At 42.9% G+C, this 17,604-nt stretch overlaps 3 non-coding genes across 3 annotated transcripts; all 3 read left to right on the top strand.

Annotated features, from left to right (window-relative positions):
• The first annotated feature begins 6,739 nt into the window (after window positions 1–6,739).
• Window positions 6,740–6,853, top strand: LOC140318773 (U5 spliceosomal RNA). Its single transcript, XR_011917918.1, has one exon. It is a non-coding gene; the product is annotated as a U5 spliceosomal RNA (small nuclear RNA).
• A 308-nt stretch (window positions 6,854–7,161) lies between these two features.
• Window positions 7,162–7,348, top strand: LOC140318759 (U2 spliceosomal RNA). Its single transcript, XR_011917906.1, has one exon. It is a non-coding gene; the product is annotated as a U2 spliceosomal RNA (small nuclear RNA).
• Window positions 7,349–10,141: 2,793 nt separating this feature from the next.
• LOC140318707 (U5 spliceosomal RNA) lies at window positions 10,142–10,255 on the top strand. Its single transcript, XR_011917859.1, has one exon. It is a non-coding gene; the product is annotated as a U5 spliceosomal RNA (small nuclear RNA).
• The last annotated feature ends 7,349 nt before the right edge of the window (window positions 10,256–17,604 follow it).

Genomic DNA, 17,604 nt, shown 5'->3' with positions numbered 1-17,604 from the left:
TAAACAAAAATAAAACAACGTTGTACTTTGCAGTAAAAGAAAGATTAAATCAAAAGTTTTCGGAATCCGAGAATAAGCTTATTTTCATGAGTTCTGCATGATTTGGGATTTTATGTATAAAATGAATTCCTTCACTCAAAGCAAGTTAAAACTGCTTTGTCCTTCATATTTATCAATGTCTAGATCGATTTCAACTTCTTCTACTGCAAAGTCCAATGTTGTTCTTTGTTGTAGTCGATTTTTCAGTAATTGGTGGACATTCAGACCTTCTTGCAGCTGATCACCTCCACTCCAGCTTTTGATCATGTATGGTCTGGCAATACTACCTTTTCATACCCGTTTGTGGGTAATTATGGCTGGACATTCACACCTACTTGCAGCCAAACACCACTTCTCCCGCTTTTGATGATGTATGGTCCAGCATTCTAGTCTTTTCTAACACATTTTTCAGCCATTACGGTCGGACATTCACACCTACTCACAGCCGAACACTTCCGCTCCCGCTTTTGATGGTGTATATTCGGGCATACGAACCTTTTCTTACCCGTTTTTTACAAACCATTGTCGGACTTTCACACCTTCTCTTAGCTGAACAACTCCGCTCCCTCTTTTGATTGTGTACAGTCGGGTATTTTCACCTTTTCTTACCCGCTTTTTACAAACTATGGTTGGACATTCACACCTTCTTGTAGCCGAACACATCCACTCCTGCTTTTGATGATGTATGGTTGGGCATTCGCACCTTTTCTTAACCATTTTTCAGTAATTATTGGTGGACATTCAGACCTTCTTGCAGCTGAACACCTCCGCTCCCGCTTTTGATGGTGTATAGTCGGGTTTTCGAGCCTTTTCATCCCCGGTTTTTACAAATTATGGTTGGACATTCAGACCTTGCAGCCAAAAGTCTCCGCTCCTTCTTTTGATCATACATTGTCATGCATTCGCACCTTGTCTTACCCACTTTTTACAAACTTTAGTCGGACATTAAAACCTTCTTGTAGCCGAACACATCCACTCCTGCTTTTGATGATGTATCGTTGGGCATTCGCACCTTTTCTTACCCATTTTCCAGTAATTATGGGTGGACATTCCCACCTTCTTGCAGCTGAACACCTCCTCTCCCGCTTATGATCATGTGCGGTTTGATATTCGAAAATTTTCTTTCATGTTTTAAAGCAATTATTGATGGACATTCAAACCTTCTTGTAGCCGAACACATCCACTCCTGCTTTTGATGATGTATGGTTTGGCATTCGAACCGTTTTTTTTACCCATTTTTCAGGAATTATGGGTGGACATTCAGACCTTCTTGCAGCTGAACACCTCCGCTCCCGCTTTTGATGGTGTATAGTCGGGCTTTCGAGCCTTTTCATCGCCGGTTTTTACAAATTTTGGTTGGACATTCAGACCTAACAGCCGAAAATCTCCGCTTCCTCTTTTGATCATACATTGTCGGGCATTCGCATCTTGTCTTACCCGCTTTTTACAAACTTTAGTCAGAAATTCACACCTTGCAGCTGAACCACCTCCGCTCCCTGTTTTGATCATGTATGGTCTGGCAATACTACCTTTTCTTATCCGTTTGTGAGTAATTATGGCTGGACATTCACACCTACTCTCAGCCGTACACCACTTCTCCCACTTTTGATGATGTATGGTCCGGCATTCTAGTCTTTTCTAACACATTTTTCAGCAATTATGGTCAGACATTCACACCTACTCACAGCCGAACACTTCCGCTCCCGCATTTGATGGTGTATAGTCGTGCAAACTCACCCTTTCTCATCAGCTTTTTGCAAATTATGATCTGACATTTACACCTACTTGCAGTCAAACAGCTCTGCTCCCGCTTTTGATTATGTTTGGTTGGATATTCGAAACTTTTCTTACCCGCTTTTTACAAACTTTAGTCAGAAATTCACACCTTGCAGCTGAACCACCTCCGCTCCCTGTTTTGATCATGTATGGTCTGGCAATACTACCTTTTCTTACCCGTTTGTGAGTAATTATGGCTGGACATTCACACCTACTTGCAGCCGAACACCACTTCTCCCGCTTTTGATGATGTATGGTCCGGCATTCTCACCCTTTCTCATCACCTTTTTGCAAATTATAATCTGATATTCACACCTACTCACAGTCGAACAGCTCTGATCTCGCTATTGATTATGTTTGGTTGGATATTCAAACCTTTTCTTAACTGCTTTTTACAAACTTTGGTCGGACGTTCATACCTTCTTGCAGCCGAACACCTCCCTTCCGCTTTTGATGGTGTATATTCGGGCATACGAACCTTTTCTTACCCGTTTTTTACAAACCATTGTCGGACTTTCACACCTTCTCTTAGCTGAACAACTCCGCTCCCTCTTTTGATTGTGTACAGTCGGGTATTTTCACCTTTTCTTACCCGCTTTTTACAAACTATGGTTGGACATTCACACCTTCTTGTAGCCGAACACATCCACTCCTGCTTTTGATGATGTATGGTTGGGCATTCGCACCTTTTCTTAACCATTTTTCAGTAATTATTGGTGGACATTCAGACCTTCTTGCAGCTGAACACCTCCGCTCCCGCTTTTGATGGTGTATAGTCGGGTTTTCGAGCCTTTTCATCCCCGGTTTTTACAAATTATGGTTGGACATTCAGACCTTGCAGCCAAAAATCTCCGCTCCTTCTTTTGATCATACATTGTCATGCATTCGCACCTTGTCTTACCCACTTTTTACAAACTTTAGTCGAACATTAAAACCTTCTTGTAGCCGAACACATCCACTCCTGCTTTTGATGATGTATCGTTGGGCATTCGCACCTTTTCTTACCCATTTTCCAGTAATTATGGGTGGACATTCCCACCTTCTTGCAGCTGAACACCTCCTCTCCCGCTTATGATCATGTGCGGTTTGATATTCGAAAATTTTCTTTCATGTTTTAAAGCAATTATTGATGGACATTCAAACCTTCTTGTAGCCGAACACATCCACTCCTGCTTTTGATGATGTATGGTTTGGCATTCGAACCGTTTTTTTACCCATTTTTCAGGAATTATGGGTGGACATTCAGACCTTCTTGCAGCTGAACACCTCCGCTCCCGCTTTTGATGGTGTATAGTCGGGCTTTCGAGCCTTTTCATCCCCGGTTTTTACAAATTTTGGTTGGACATTCAGACCTTGCAGCCGAAAATCTCCGCTTCCTCTTTTTATCATACATTGTCGGGCATTCGCATCTTGTCTTACCCGCTTTTTACAAACTTTAGTCAGAAATTCACACCTTGCAGCTGAACCACCTCCGCTCCCTGTTTTGATCATGTATGGTCTGGCAATACTACCTTTTCTTATCCGTTTGTGAGTAATTATGGCTGGACATTCACACCTACTCTCAGCCGTACACCACTTCTCCCACTTTTGATGATGTATGGTCCGGCATTCTAGTGTTTTCTAACACATTTTTCAGCAATTATGGTCAGACATTCACACCTACTCACAGCCGAACACTTCCGCTCCCGCATTTGATGGTGTATAGTCATGCAAACTCACCCTTTCTCATCAGCTTTTTGCAAATTATGATCTGACATTTACACCTACTTGCAGTCAAACAGCTCTGCTCCCGCTTTTGATTATGTTTGGTTGGATATTCGAAACTTTTCTTACCCGCTTTTTACAAACTTTAGTCAGAAATTCACACCTTGCAGCTGAACCACCTCCGCTCCCTGTTTTGATCATGTATGGTCTGGCAATACTACCTTTTCTTATCCGTTTGTGAGTAATTATGGCTGGACATTCACACCTACTTGCAGCCGAACACCTCCTCTCCCGTTTTTGATGATGTATGGACCGGCATTCTAGTCTTTTCTAACACATTTTTCAGCAATTATGGTCGGAGATTCACACCTACTCACAGCCGAACACTTCCGCTCCCGCATTTGATGGTGTAGAGTCGGGCATTCTCACCCTTTCTCATCAGCTTTTTGCAAATTATGATCTGACATTCACACCTACTTGCAGTCGAACAGCTCTGCTCCCGCTTTTGATTATGTTTGGTTGGATATTTGAACCTTTTCTTAACTGCTTTTTACAAACTTTGGTCGGATGTTGACACCTTCTTGCAGCCAAACACCTCCGCTTCCGCTTTTGATGGTATATATTCGGGCATTCGAACCTTTTCTTACCCGCTTTTTACAAACTATGGTCGGACATTCAAACTTTCTTGTAGCCGAACACATCCACTCCTGCTTTTGATGATGTATGGTTGGGCATTCGAACCTACTTTTTTCCCGCTTTTCATTAATTTTGGGTGGACATTCACACCTTGTCGCAGCCAAACACCTCCGCTCCCTGTTTTGATCATGTTTGGTTTGACATTCGCACCTTTTTTCACCCGCTTTTTGCAAACTATTATCGCCCATTCACAGCTTCCTCTCCACCTTACTTGTATAGTGGGTTATTCACACCCACTTGCATCCGAAGACCTCCGCCCCCACTTTTGTTGATATTTAGTCGGTCATTCGCACCCGCTTTTGATAAACTATGGCCTTCCTGCAGCCAAACACCTCTGATCTCGCTTTTGATGATGTAAGGTTGGGCATTCAGACCTTGCTTCACCTGCTTTTCACCAAATATAGTCGGACATTCACACCTTCTTGCAGCCGAACACTTCAGCTCCACCTTTTAGTGTTCTATGGGGCATTCACACCTTTTTTTTCACCGCATTTTATAGATTATGGTTGGAAATTCTAACCCACTCTCATCCGAACACCTCCGCTCCCTCTTTTGATGGTGTATAGTCGGGCATTCTAACCTTTTCTTACCCTCTTTTTTTACTCATTGCTGAAGATTAAGTTGTTCTTTCTCAAACTACAAATTTTTTTTAATTGTTGGAATTTGATTTGAAGTGGATAAATAAGGAACAGAAGTTCTTTCTCATTATACAAAGTACAACGTTGTTTATCGTTGAAACTTGATTAGACATGAATAAATATGAAGGACAAAGCAGTCTTAACTTGGTTTGATTTAAGGAATTCGTTTTATAGGAGAATCCGAATTCGTGCATAACTCGTAAAATAGAGCTTATTTTCGGATTCCTGAAGAATGAGTCTGGTTCTTTCTCATAATACAAAGTATGTTGTTTATTGTTGAAACTTCATAAGAAGTGAAGAAATAAATGATTGCCTATCAACAAATGTGGGATCTAAAATCTAGTGCTTCCTCTAAAATAATTTCCTTTCTCTATTCAGAAATGTGTGTGTAAGTCACAACACCCGTGACACCAAAATGGCTTTCTTTTCTCTCTTTTCTCTACACTCTGCACTGTTAGCACACACACCAAATCAGAAAGGCTTTTTTCTCTCTTTACTACATTATGGACTGTGGTGACACAAAACCGCTCTCTCTTTTTTTTTTTTGATTGTGTGCCAGGGCGTTGTCTCACGTATTAGATTATGCTTAAGATACGAATGGGTTTATCAGTCACATCAGAATCCATACATACTGATCCTCCCGTAATAAAATGGTCGGATCTTATCAAACACACTTTGTTTCTTGTGACAATCAAGTCAGCGACACAGCGTATACACGTCAAGACACTGAATCAAGTTTGCCACAAGAACTCATAAGTTTGGCAGTATGGCTCTGCCGTCAGCAATCATACACCCATTTTATTTTCGTGAGACATATGCAGGCACCTGTTCATCTACTGTTCTATCACTATGAATTAGTTTATCTATTATCAATAAGGATACTTCTACAACTACTATCAAAGTATGTCCGGACTTCTTATGTTGTCAGTTGCTATATATGAATAAGTGGGTAGCTACTGACAAGCATTAAGCATGTCACACAGCCCAAACATATAACATTTCAGGACACACCACACAGTTAACAACCACAGTGAAGCGTGTCAAAGCCCAAACATGTAACATTCAACAGGACACTTACACAACACATTCAAATCAAACAGTCAGACAACATACAAGAACATATACCCCAGCCGGCATTGCTCCCTGCCTATTTTCCTACAGCTCACTATGTGTGCGCACACCTTTATTCACAAACTCTTCAACATATACTCTTTTACCGAAGCTGCTACAGCTTGATTGGCCGAATACCCTTAGATCCTATTTCGGTGAATTTGACATCTGCCTTACATGTAACAGATTAGCGGTTTAGCAGTTTTGATTTAGTTTGAGTGAAGGAATTCATTTTATAGCAAAATCCGAAATCGTGAAGAACTCATGAAAGTAAGCTTATTCTCGGATTCCTGAAACTTTAGATTTGCTCTTTCTTCTGCAAAGTACAACGTTGTTTTTTTTGTTTAAATCTTTCTAGACATGGTAAATATGAAGGACAAAGCAGTTTTAACATAGTTTGAGTGAAGGAATTCATTTTATAGATAAAATCCCAAGAGTCTGCTGAGAAAAGAGAGTGTATGCGAAGTAGACTTTAACACGGCTCTGGGAGCGAGCCGAGTATGGGCTAACCGGGAGAATTGCTTGAAAGAAACGCAACACCGAATGAGCGGTCATAACAAAGCCTCAATACCGTGTTCCCGTGGTGTTTTAGTTGCTGCCTTGTCTTTTGCACAGAGTAAAAGACAAGGCAGCCATCGAATAGGGCCCGATTGTTCCTACTTGGTCAGCCGAGGAGCAAGGGGGGAGAGCAAGCGTCTCAACCAAGCACAGCTCACCATGGGGAAGGTGGCTATGCCAACTAGCCTGATGCCCTGCTCCCGCAGTGACGGATAATCGTACTCTGGTTTCTCTTCATAACGTACAAGTCTTTCGCCTTTTACTAAAGACTTCCGTGGAGAGCAGCACTAATGAGTTGTTTCTATTTTTGGCAGGCTTTACCTTTGCGGGTGAAGCCCTTTCTGTCTGTGCAAAAGAAATCTTGTTACTGTGCAGAGTGACTTCTCTGAGTAGAGTCGCCTTACTTGTTGCGACTGTGCCGATGTTCGAAGCTGGAGTGCAAAGTTGTTGCTTGAATGGTGCTCGCTTGAGCGTGCGGGAGTGCAAAGTTATACCAGTTAAAAGGGCTGAAGAGTGCTCAGTGCAGCGGGTGGGCGGAGGTGCAAAGTGACACTCTGGCCACCTATGGCCATAAAAAGAACACCGCTACAAGTGCGCAATGTGCCAGGAAGGGCCCTCGGACGTGAACCAGTGGACAGTTATCACTTCGCGGCCTTTTGGCTAAGATCAAGTGTAGTATCTGTTCTTATCAGTTTAATATCTGATATGTCCTATATACGAGGACTACATATTAAATGGATTTTTAGCAATAGGAGTTGAAATTGGAGCTTGCTCAGTGCAGCGGGTGGGCGGAGATGCAAAAGTGACACTCTGGCCACCTCGAAAACCGAGGTTACATCCACTACCAGGGGCAGCCCAAGCTCTGCCGCAAGTGCGGTGAGCATGGGCACCTGGTTGAGGCTTGTACCAAGGTGATATGTGGGAAGTGCAGAGAAATTGGGCACACTTTTGGAGAGTGTCCAAATGGCAGGAAATGTAATCTCTGTGGAGAATTAAATCACCTCTTCAGAGATTGCCCTAAATCTTTTGCCAACAAATTAAAGACGCTAAAGCCACAGTCAAGCCAACAAAGAGAAGGACCAGAGGTGGCAGTTGGTGAACAAAGTGAAGAGGTTGACCCAATAAATTCAAACTTTCCGCCAAAAGCTTGGGTTGGAAGTGAGGAGCAAAAAGGGGTAGGGCCTGTAGAGGCCTCACCACTCAGTGCTTAAGTCTGTGAGAATTCACAGGCAGAGGGTGGAGATACACTAAATGAGGAGGAAGAGCAGACAGGTGAGTCTAGTGAAGATACTCACCTCCCCGAAGTTCAACAGCCGAAGATGACGGCATCTGAGTTGTCCTCTGATTCTCCAGTGTTATCAGAGAAGAGGGGAAGGGTTAGGTCCCTTTCAGACAGTTCTTCAGTGGAAGAACCTAGAGTCTTCCCCTCCGACTCACAAAATGAGGTCTCCTTTTTAACTTTAGCTCTGCAATCAACCCCCAGGGACTCAAAGTTAAATGCAACATTGCGTCAGAGGCCAACACCGAGAGTCCGAAAAGGAAATATAGATCACCCTACTTACTTTTCACCTAAAGAAATGAAGGATGAGATAGTTTCCCAAGAAATAACCTGAGTGTGTAATTTGTTTTGATAACTTAGAAAAACGAAAATGACATACCTACTTTCCTTTATCCTTTTAATGGTTCTCACCTTCTCAACACTAAATGTGAGAAGTGTGAAATCAAAGACAAGAGCCCAGAGTATTTTATCCTTCTTAGACTACATAAAATCAGATGTGTTTTTAATACAAGAATGTGGACTACCTTTTTTAAAAAACCATAGACAATGGGAGGAAATGTGGCCCCATTTATCGATATGGAGTGGCTCAAATAAAAATAAAAATGATGGTGTGGCCATTCTAATTAAAAATCCGCATGTTCTGGTGAAAGGTAGCACAGTGGTGAGAGACGGAAGGGCACTTTTAGCACACTTGAATTTTATGGGGCAAGACTTTAACCTCTTAAATATTTATGGTTTCAATGGAAAAAATGACAGGCATGACATTTTAGAAGATATACAGCTTTACATGCTAGGGCAAGTACCTTTAGTTGTAGGAGGGGATTTTAACTTTATCTTGAGCAGAAAAGATAGAAAAAGAGCAGGGGGAGATTTTAAAATGGATAAGACTTCGATTTTACTTCAGGGCATGTGCAGGGATTTTAAGCTTACTGACTGTTTTAAAACCATGCATCCCAGAGAGGAGGGCTTCACCTGGTTTAGTCATGATGGCACCAGAGCCTCTCGCATTGATTATTTCTTTACTAGAGATTGCCCACCCACTGATGTTAGATTAACCCCTGTTTTCTTTTCAGACCACCTTATGCTCTCCTGCACCCTTTCACCCCCTTCTGGTGTGACGGTAGGAAGTGGTCTGTGGAAACTCAACTGTTCCCTGTTGGAGGATGAAATCATAGTCAGTCAGTACAGGGAATGTTATAAAGAGTTGCAGACCCTTCAAGACCTCTACTAAACACATGCACAATGGTGGGAAATGGTGAAGGAAACGACCCAGACTTTTTTTTAAACAGCAAGGTAAACGTAAAAAAAGGAAAGAGAATAGATGTATGATGGGACTACAGAAACGCTTACAGCGCTACTTTAAACTAAATCAGTGTGGCATAGACTTTAATGAAGAAATCAAAGATGTCAAAAAGGAAATGTCAGTTTTAGCAGAAATAAAGAGTAAAGGAATTTTTGTAAGAAGCAGGGAGCATGCAATTGAGGAAGGTGAAACATGCACATGGTACTTTTTTAAGAAAGTTATAAATAAAAAGGAGTGTATTCAAAATCTAAAGAGAGAAGATGGGATTTTAACAAAATCCACACAAGAGATGATTGAAACTCTACATACCTTTTATAGTAACATGTACAAAGAGAAAGCAGTGCACTTGGAAACATCGGCAGAAATTTTAAAATTCGTTGACAAAACCATAAAAGAGAATGCACACTTGACACAGGATTTTACTGCTTTAGAGTTTAAAAAATGCCTAACAGGTTTTAAGAGAAGTCGAGCTCCGGGTTTAGACGGGCTTCCTGCAGAATTCTATCTGACCTTTTGGGACCTTTTATCATCAGATATTTTAGATGTTTTTAAAGATTTTGAAAAACTCGACCGACTTCCTGACAATTTTAGAGTGGGAATAGTGACTCTACATTATAAAAAAATTATAAGACTGACCTAAAGAATTGGAGGCCCATCACACTTTGACTGTAAACTTTTTAGCAAGGTTTTAGCGACATGGATGTCCTCTAGGTTAGAGGAGGTAATTCACCCAGACCAGGCTTGTGCCAACTCAGGGAGACAACTCACCGACAGCCTCGTACTGATTCCAGACATCATTGATTTAGCTAGAGACAGAAACACCCGGCTTGTCATCTTAAATTTAGACTTTTGATCGGGTCTCGCATCAATTTCTCTTTCAGGTGTTGCAGCCATCGAATAGGGCCCGATTGTTCCTACTTGGTCAGCCGAGGAGCAAGGGGGGGGGGGGGACAAGCGTCTCAACCAAGCAAAGCTCACCATGGGGAAGGTGGCTATGCCAACTAGCCTGATGCCCTGCTCCCGCAGTGACGGATAATCGTACTCTGGTTTCTCTTCATAACGTACAAGTCTTGCGCCTTTTACTAAAGACTTCCGTGGAGAGCAGCACTAATGAGTTGTTTCTATTTTTGGCAGGCTTTACCTATGCGGGTGAAGCCCTTTCTGTCTGTGCAAAAGAAATCTTGTTACTGTGCAGAGTGACTTCTCTGAGTAGAGTCGCCTTACTTGTTGCGACTGTGCTGATGTTCGAAGCTGGAGTGCAAAGTTGTTGCTTGAATGGTGCTTGCTGGAGCGTGCGGGAGTGCAAAGTTATACCATTTAAAAGGGCTGAAGAGTGCTCAGTGCAGCGGGTGGGCGGAGGTGCAAAGTGACACTCTGGCCACCTATGGCCATAAAAAGAACACCGCGACAAGTGCGCAATGTGCCAGGATGGAACCTCCGACGTGACCCAGTGGACAGTTATTGCTTCTCGGCCTTTTGGCTGAGATCAAGTGTACCGAAAATAAGCTCTATTTTACGAGTTATGCACGAATTCGGATTCCTTAACTCAAACCAAGTTAAGACTGCTTTGTCCTTCATATTTATTCATGTCTAATCAAGTTTCAATGATAAACAACGTTATACATTGTAGAATGAGAAAGAACTTCTTCAGCAATAAGCATCTCTCGACATATGACGAAATACAGATTTTGCAATAAAATTAATTCCTTCTATCAGCCTGACTTAAAACTGTTTGTCCTCCTTATTTATCCACTTCAAATCAAGTTTCAACAAAAATTTGTAGTTTGAGAAAGAACAACTTAATCTTCAGCAATCAGTATAAAAAGAGGGTAAGAAAAGGTGGAAATGCCAACCCTACATCACTAAAAGGTGGAGCGGAAGTATTCGGCTGCAAGTAGGTGGGAATGTTCAACCATAATTTGTAAAAAGCGGGTAAGAAAAGGTTCGAATGCCCGACTATATATTAACAAAATCGGGAGGAGAGGTCTTCGGATGAGAGTGGGTTAGAATTTCCAACCATAATCTATAAAATGCGATGAAAAAAAAGGTGTGAATACCCCATAGAACACTAAAAGGTGGAGCGGAAGTGTTCGGCTGCAAGAAGGTGTGAATGTCCGACTATATTTGGTGAAAAGCAGGTGAAGCAAGGTCTGAATGCCCAACCTTACATCATCAAAAGCGAGATCAGAGGTGTTTGGCTGCAAGAAGGCCATAGTTTTCCAAAAGCGGGTAAGGTGCGAATGACCGACTAAATATCAACAAAATTTGGGGCGGAGGTCTTCGGACGCAAGTGGGTGTGAATATCCCACCATACAGGTATGGTGGAGAGGAAGCTGTGAATGGCCGACCATAGTAAAAAGCGGGTGAGAGAAGGTGCGAATGTCAAACCATACATGATCAAAACAGGGAGCGGAGGTGTTTGGCAGCGACAAGGTGTGAATATCTACCTATAATTAATTAAAAGCGGGCAACAAGTAGGTTCGAATGCCCAACCATACATCATCAAAAGCAGGAATGGATGTGTTCGGCTACAAGAAGGTTTGAATATCCGACCGTAGTTTGTAAAAAGCGGTTAAGAAAAGGTTCGAATGCCCGAACATACACCATCAAAAGAGGGAGCGGAGGTTTTCCGCTGTAAGAAGGTGTGAATGTCCGACCATAGTTGGTAAAAAGCGGGTAAGAAAACGTTAAAATACCCGACTGTAAACAATCAATAGCGGGAGCGGAGTTGTTCGGCTACAAGAAGGTGTGATAGTCCGACCATGGTTTGTAAAAAGCGGTTAAGAAAAGTTGCGAATGCCCGACAATGTATAATCAAAAAGAGGGAGCGGAGGTTTTCGGCTACAAGAAGGTTTGAATGTCCGACCATAGTTTGTAAAAAGCGGGTAAGAAAAGGTTCGACTGCCCAACTATACACCATCAAAAGCGGGAGCGGAGGTGTTCCGCTGTAAGAAGGTGTGAACGTCCGACCAAAGTTTGTAAAAAGCAGTTAAGAAAAGGTTCGAATATCCAACCAAACACAATCAAAAGCGGGAGCAGAGCTGTTCGACTGCAAGTAGGTGTGAATGTCAGATCATAATTTGCAAAAAGCTGATGAGAAAGGGTGAGAATGCCCGACTATACACAATCAAATGCAGGAGCGGAAGTGTTCGGCTGTGAGTAGGTGTGAATGTCCGACCATAATTGCTGAAAAATGTGTTAGAAAAGACTAGAATGCCGGACCATACATCATCAAAAGCGGGAGAAGTGGTGTTCGGCTGCAAGTAGGTGTGATTGTCCAGCCATAATTACTCACAAACGGGTAAGAAAAGGTAGTATTGCCAGACCATACATGATCAAAACAGGGAGCGGAGGTGGTTCAGCTGCAAGGTGTGAATTTCTGACTAAAGTTTGTAAAAAGCGGGTAAGACAAGGTGCGAATGCCCGACAATGTATGATCAAAAGAGGGAGCGGAGGTTTTCGGCTGCAAGGTTTGAATAACCAACCATAATTTGTAAAAACCGGGGATGAAAAGGCTCGAAAGCCCGACTATATACCATCAAAAGCAGGAGCGGAGGTGTTCAGCTGCAAGAAGGTCTGAATGTCCGACTTAAGTTCAAATATATTAACAAAAGTGGGAGGAGAGGTCTTCGGATGAGAGTGGTTGAGAATTTCCAACCATAATCTATAAAATGCGGTGAAAACAAAGGTGTTATAGAACACTAAAAGGTGGAGCGGAAGTGTTCGGCTGCAAGAAGGTGTGAATGTCCGACTATATTTGGTGAAAAGCAGGTGAAGCAAGGTCTGATAGCCCAATCTTACATCATCAAAAGCGAGATCAGAGGTGTTTGGCTGCAAGAAGGCCATAGTTTGCCAAAAGCGGGTAAGGTGCGAATGACCGACTAAATATCAACAAAAGTGGGGGCAGAGGTCTTCGGATGCAAGTGGGTGTGAATATCCCACCATACAAGTATGGTGGAGAGGAAGCTGTGAATGGCCAACCATAGTTTGCAAAAAGCGGGTGAGAAAAGGTGCGAATGTCAAACCATACATGATCAAAACAGGGAGCGGAGGTGTTTGGCTGCGACAAGGTGTGAATGTCCACTCATAATTAATGAAAAGCGGGCAACAAGTAGGTTCGAATGCCAAACTATACATCATCAACAGCAGGAGGAGATGTGTTCGGCTACAAGAAGGTTTGAATGTCCAAGCATAGTTTGTAAAAAGCGGGTAAGAAAAGGTTAGAATGCTCGACTATACACCATCAAAAGCTGGAGCGGAGGTGTTCCGCTGTAAGACGGTGTGAATGTCCGACCATAGTTGGTACAAAGCGGGTAAGAAAAGGTGAAAATACCCGACTGTACACAATCAATAGCGGGAGCGGAGTTGTTCAGCTACAAGAAGGTGGGAAAGTCCACCCATGGTTTGTAAAAAGCGGGGAACAAAAGGTTCGAATGCCCGAATATATACCATCAAAAGCGGAAGCGGAGGTGTTCGGCTGCAAGAAGGTGTGAACGTCCGACCAAAGTTTGTAAAAAGCAGTTAAGAAAAGGTTCGAATATCCAACCAAACATAATTAAAAGCGGGAGCAGAGCTGTTCGACTGCAAGTAGGTGTGAATGTCAGATCATAATATGCAAAAAGCTGATGAGAAAGGGTGAGAATGCCTGACTATACACCATCAAATGCGGGAGCGGAAGACTTCGGCTGTGAGTAGGTGTGAATGTCCGACCGTAATGGCTGAAAAATGTGTTAGAAAAGACTATAATGCTGGACCATACATCATCAAAAGCGGGAGAAGTGGTGTTCGGCTGCAAGTAGGTGTGAATGTCAAGCCATAATTACCCACAAACGGGTAAGAAAAGGTAGTATTGCCAGACCATACATGATCAAAACAGGGAGCGGAGGTGGTTCAGCTGCAAGGTGTGAATTTCTGACTAAAGTTTGTAAAAAGCGGGTAAAAAAAGGTGCGAATGCCCAACAATGTATGATCAAAAGAGGGAGCGGAGGTTTTCGGCTGGGACAAGGTGTGAATGTCCACCCATAATTAATGAAAAGCGGGCAACAAGTAGGTTCGAATGCCCAACCATACATCATCAAAAGCAGGAGTGGATGTGTTTGGCTACAAGAAGGTTTGAATGTCCGAACACAGTTTGTAAAAAGCGGTTAAGAAAAGGTTCAAATGCCCGTACTTACACCATCAAAAGAGGGAGCGGAGGTGTTCCGCTGTAAGAAGGTGTGAATGTCCGACCATAGTTGGCAAAAAGCGGGTAAGAAAACGTTAAAATACCCGACTGTACACAATCAATAGCGGGAGCGGAGTTGTTCGGCTACAGGAAGGATTGAAAGTCCGACCATGGTTTGTAAAAAGCGGATAAGAAAAGGTTCGAATGCCGAAACATACACCATCAAAAGAGGGAGCGGAGGTGTTCCGGTGTAAGACGGTGTGAATGTCCGACCATAGTTGGCAAAAAGCGGGTAAGAAAAGGTTAAAATACCCACCTGTAAACAATCAATAGTGGGAGCGGAGTTGTTCGGCTGAAAGAAGGTGTGAACGTCCGACCAAAGTTTGTAAAAAGCGGTTAAGAAAAGGTTCGAATGCCCGAATATATACCATCAAAAGCGGAGGTGTTCCGCTGTAAGGTGTGAATGTCCGACCATAATTGGTAAAAAGCGGGTAAGAAAAGGTGAAAATACCCGACTGTACACAATCAATAGCGGGAGCGGAGTTGTTCGGCTACTAAAAAGTGTGAAAGTCTGACCCTAGTTTGTAAAAAGCGGGTAAGAAAAGGTGCGAATGCCCGACAATCTATGATCAAAAGAGGGAGCGGAGGTTTTCGGCTGAAAGGTCTGAATGTCCAACCATAATTTATAAAAACAAGGGAAGAAAAGGCTCGAAAGCCCGACTATACACCATCAAAAGCGGGAGCGGAGGTGTTCAGCTGCAAGAAGGTCTAAATGTCCATAAATAATTGCTAGAAAACATGAAAGAAAATTTTCGAATATCAAACCATACATCATCAAAAGCGGGAGTGGATGTGTTTGGCTACAAGAAGGTTTGAATGTCCGACCATAGTTTGTAAAACGCGGGTAAGAAAAGGTTCGAATGCCCGAACATACACCATCAAAAGAGGGAGCGGAGGTGTTCCGCTGTAAGACGTTGTGAATGTCCGACCACAGTTGCTAAAAAGCGGGTAAGAAAAGGTTTGTATGCCCGAATATATACCATCGAAAGCGGAAGCGTAGGTGTTCGGCTGCAAGAAGGTGTGAACGTCCGACCAAAGTTTGTAAAAAGCAGTTAAGAAAAGTTTCGAATATACAACCAAACATAATCAAAAGCGGGAGCAGAGCTTTTCGACTGAAAGTAGGTGTGAATATCAGATCATAATTTGCAAAAAGCTGAGGAGAAAGGGTGAGAATGCCCGACCATACACCATCAAATGCGGGAGCGGAGTTGTTCGGCTGTGAGTAGGTGTGAATCTCCGAGCATAGTTTGTAAAAAGGGGGTAAGAATAGGTTCGAATTTCCGAACATACACGTTCAAAAGAGGGAGCGGAGGTGTTCCGCTGTGAGAAGGTGTGAATGTCCGACCATAGTTGGTAAAAAGCGGGTAAGAAAAGGTTAAAATACCCGACAGTACACAATCAATAGCGGGAGCGGAGTTGTTCGTCTACTAAAAGGTATGAAAGTCCGACCATTGTTTGTAAAAAGCGGGTAAGAAAAGGTGCGAATACCCGACAATGTATGATCAAAAGAGGGAGCGGAGGTTTTCGGCTGCAAGAAGGTCTGAATGTCCAACCATAATTTGTAAAAACCGGGGAAGAAAATGCTCTAAAGCCTGACTATACACCATCAAAAGCGGGAGCGGAGGTGTTCAGCTGCAAGAAGGTGTGAATGTCCACCCATAATTACTGGAAAATGGGTAAGAAAAGGTGCGAATGCCCAACCATACGTCATAAAAAGCAGGAGTTTATGTGTTTGGCGAAGAGAAGGTTTGAATGCCCGACCATAGTTTGTAAAAAGCGGGTAAGAAAAGGTTCTAATGCCCGAAGATACACCATCAAAAGAGGGAGCGGAGGTGTTCCGGTGTAAGACGGTGTGAAAAGAGGGACCATAGTTGGCAAAAAGCGGGTAAGAAAAGGTTAAAATACCCGACTGTACACAATCAATAGCGGGAGCGGAGTTGTTCGGCTACAGGAAGGTGTGAAAGTCCGACCATGGTTTGTAAAAAGCGCATTAGAAAATGTTCGAATGCCCAAACATACACCATCAAAAGAGGGAGCGGAGGTGTTCCGCTGTAAGACGGTGTGAATGTCCGACCATAGTTGGCAAAAAGCGGGTAAGAAAAGGTTAAAATACCCACCTGTACACAATCAATAGTGGGAGCGGAGTTGTTCGGCTGCAAGAAGGTGTGAACGTCCGACCAAAGTTTGTAAAAAGAAGTTAAGAAAAGGTTCGGATATCTAACTAAACATATTCAAAAGCGGAAGCAGAGCTTTTCGACTGCGAGTAGGTGTGAATGTCAGATCATAATTTGCAAAAAGCTGATGAGAAATTGTGAGAATGCCCGACTATACACCATCAAATGCGGGAGCGGAAGTGTACGACTGTGAGTAGATGTGAATGTCCAACCATAATTGCTGAAAAATGTGTTAGAAAAGGTAAGAATGCCGGTCCATACATCATCGAAAGCGGGAGAGGTGTTCGGCTGCAAGAAGCTGTGAATGTCCAGCCATAATTACTCACAAACGGGTAAGAAAAGGTGCGAATGCCCAACCATACATCATCAAAAGCAGGAGCGGATGTGTTTGGCGACAAAAAGGTTTGAATGCCCGACCATAGTTTGTAAAAAGCGGGTAAGAAAAGGTTCGAATGCTCGAAGATACAGCATCAAAAGAGGGAGCGGAGGTGTTCCGCTGTAAGACGGTATGAATGTCCGACCATAGTTGGCAAAAAGCGGGTAAGAAAAGGTTAAAATACCCGACTGTACACTATCAAAAGCAGGAGCGGAGGTGTTCAGCTGCAAGAAGGTCTGAATGTCCGTCAATAATTGCTAGAAAACATGAAAGAAAATTTTCGAATATCAAACCGCGCATGATCATATGCAGGAGCAGAGCTTTTCGACTGCGAGTATTTGTGAATGTCAGATCATAATTTGAAAAAAGCTGATGAGAAAGGGTGAGAATGCCCAACTATACACCATCAAATCCGGGAGCGGAGGTGTTCGACTGTGAGTAGGTGTGAATGTCCGACCATAATTGCTGAAAAATGTGTTAGAAAAGGTAAGAATGCCGGTCCATACATCATCAAAAGCGGGAGAGGTGTTCGGCTGCAAGAAGCTGTGAATGTCCAGCCATAATTACTCACAAACGGGTAAGAAAAGGTAGTAATGCCAGACCATACATGATCAAAACAGGGAGCGGAGGTGGTTCAGCTGCAAGAAGGTGTGAATGTCCGACTAAAGTTTGTAAAAAGCGGGTAAGACAAGGTGCGAATGCCCGACAATGTATGAGGTCTTCAGGA

Source organism: Leuresthes tenuis, unplaced genomic scaffold (genome assembly GCF_036924035.1).
Source record: "Leuresthes tenuis unplaced genomic scaffold, fLeuTen1.0.hap1 SCAF_11, whole genome shotgun sequence".
Classification (NCBI taxonomy): Eukaryota; Metazoa; Chordata; class Actinopteri; order Atheriniformes; family Atherinopsidae; genus Leuresthes; species Leuresthes tenuis.
The sequence above is the reverse complement of the archived record's forward strand: the minus strand, read 5'-3'. Positions and strand labels throughout refer to the sequence as shown.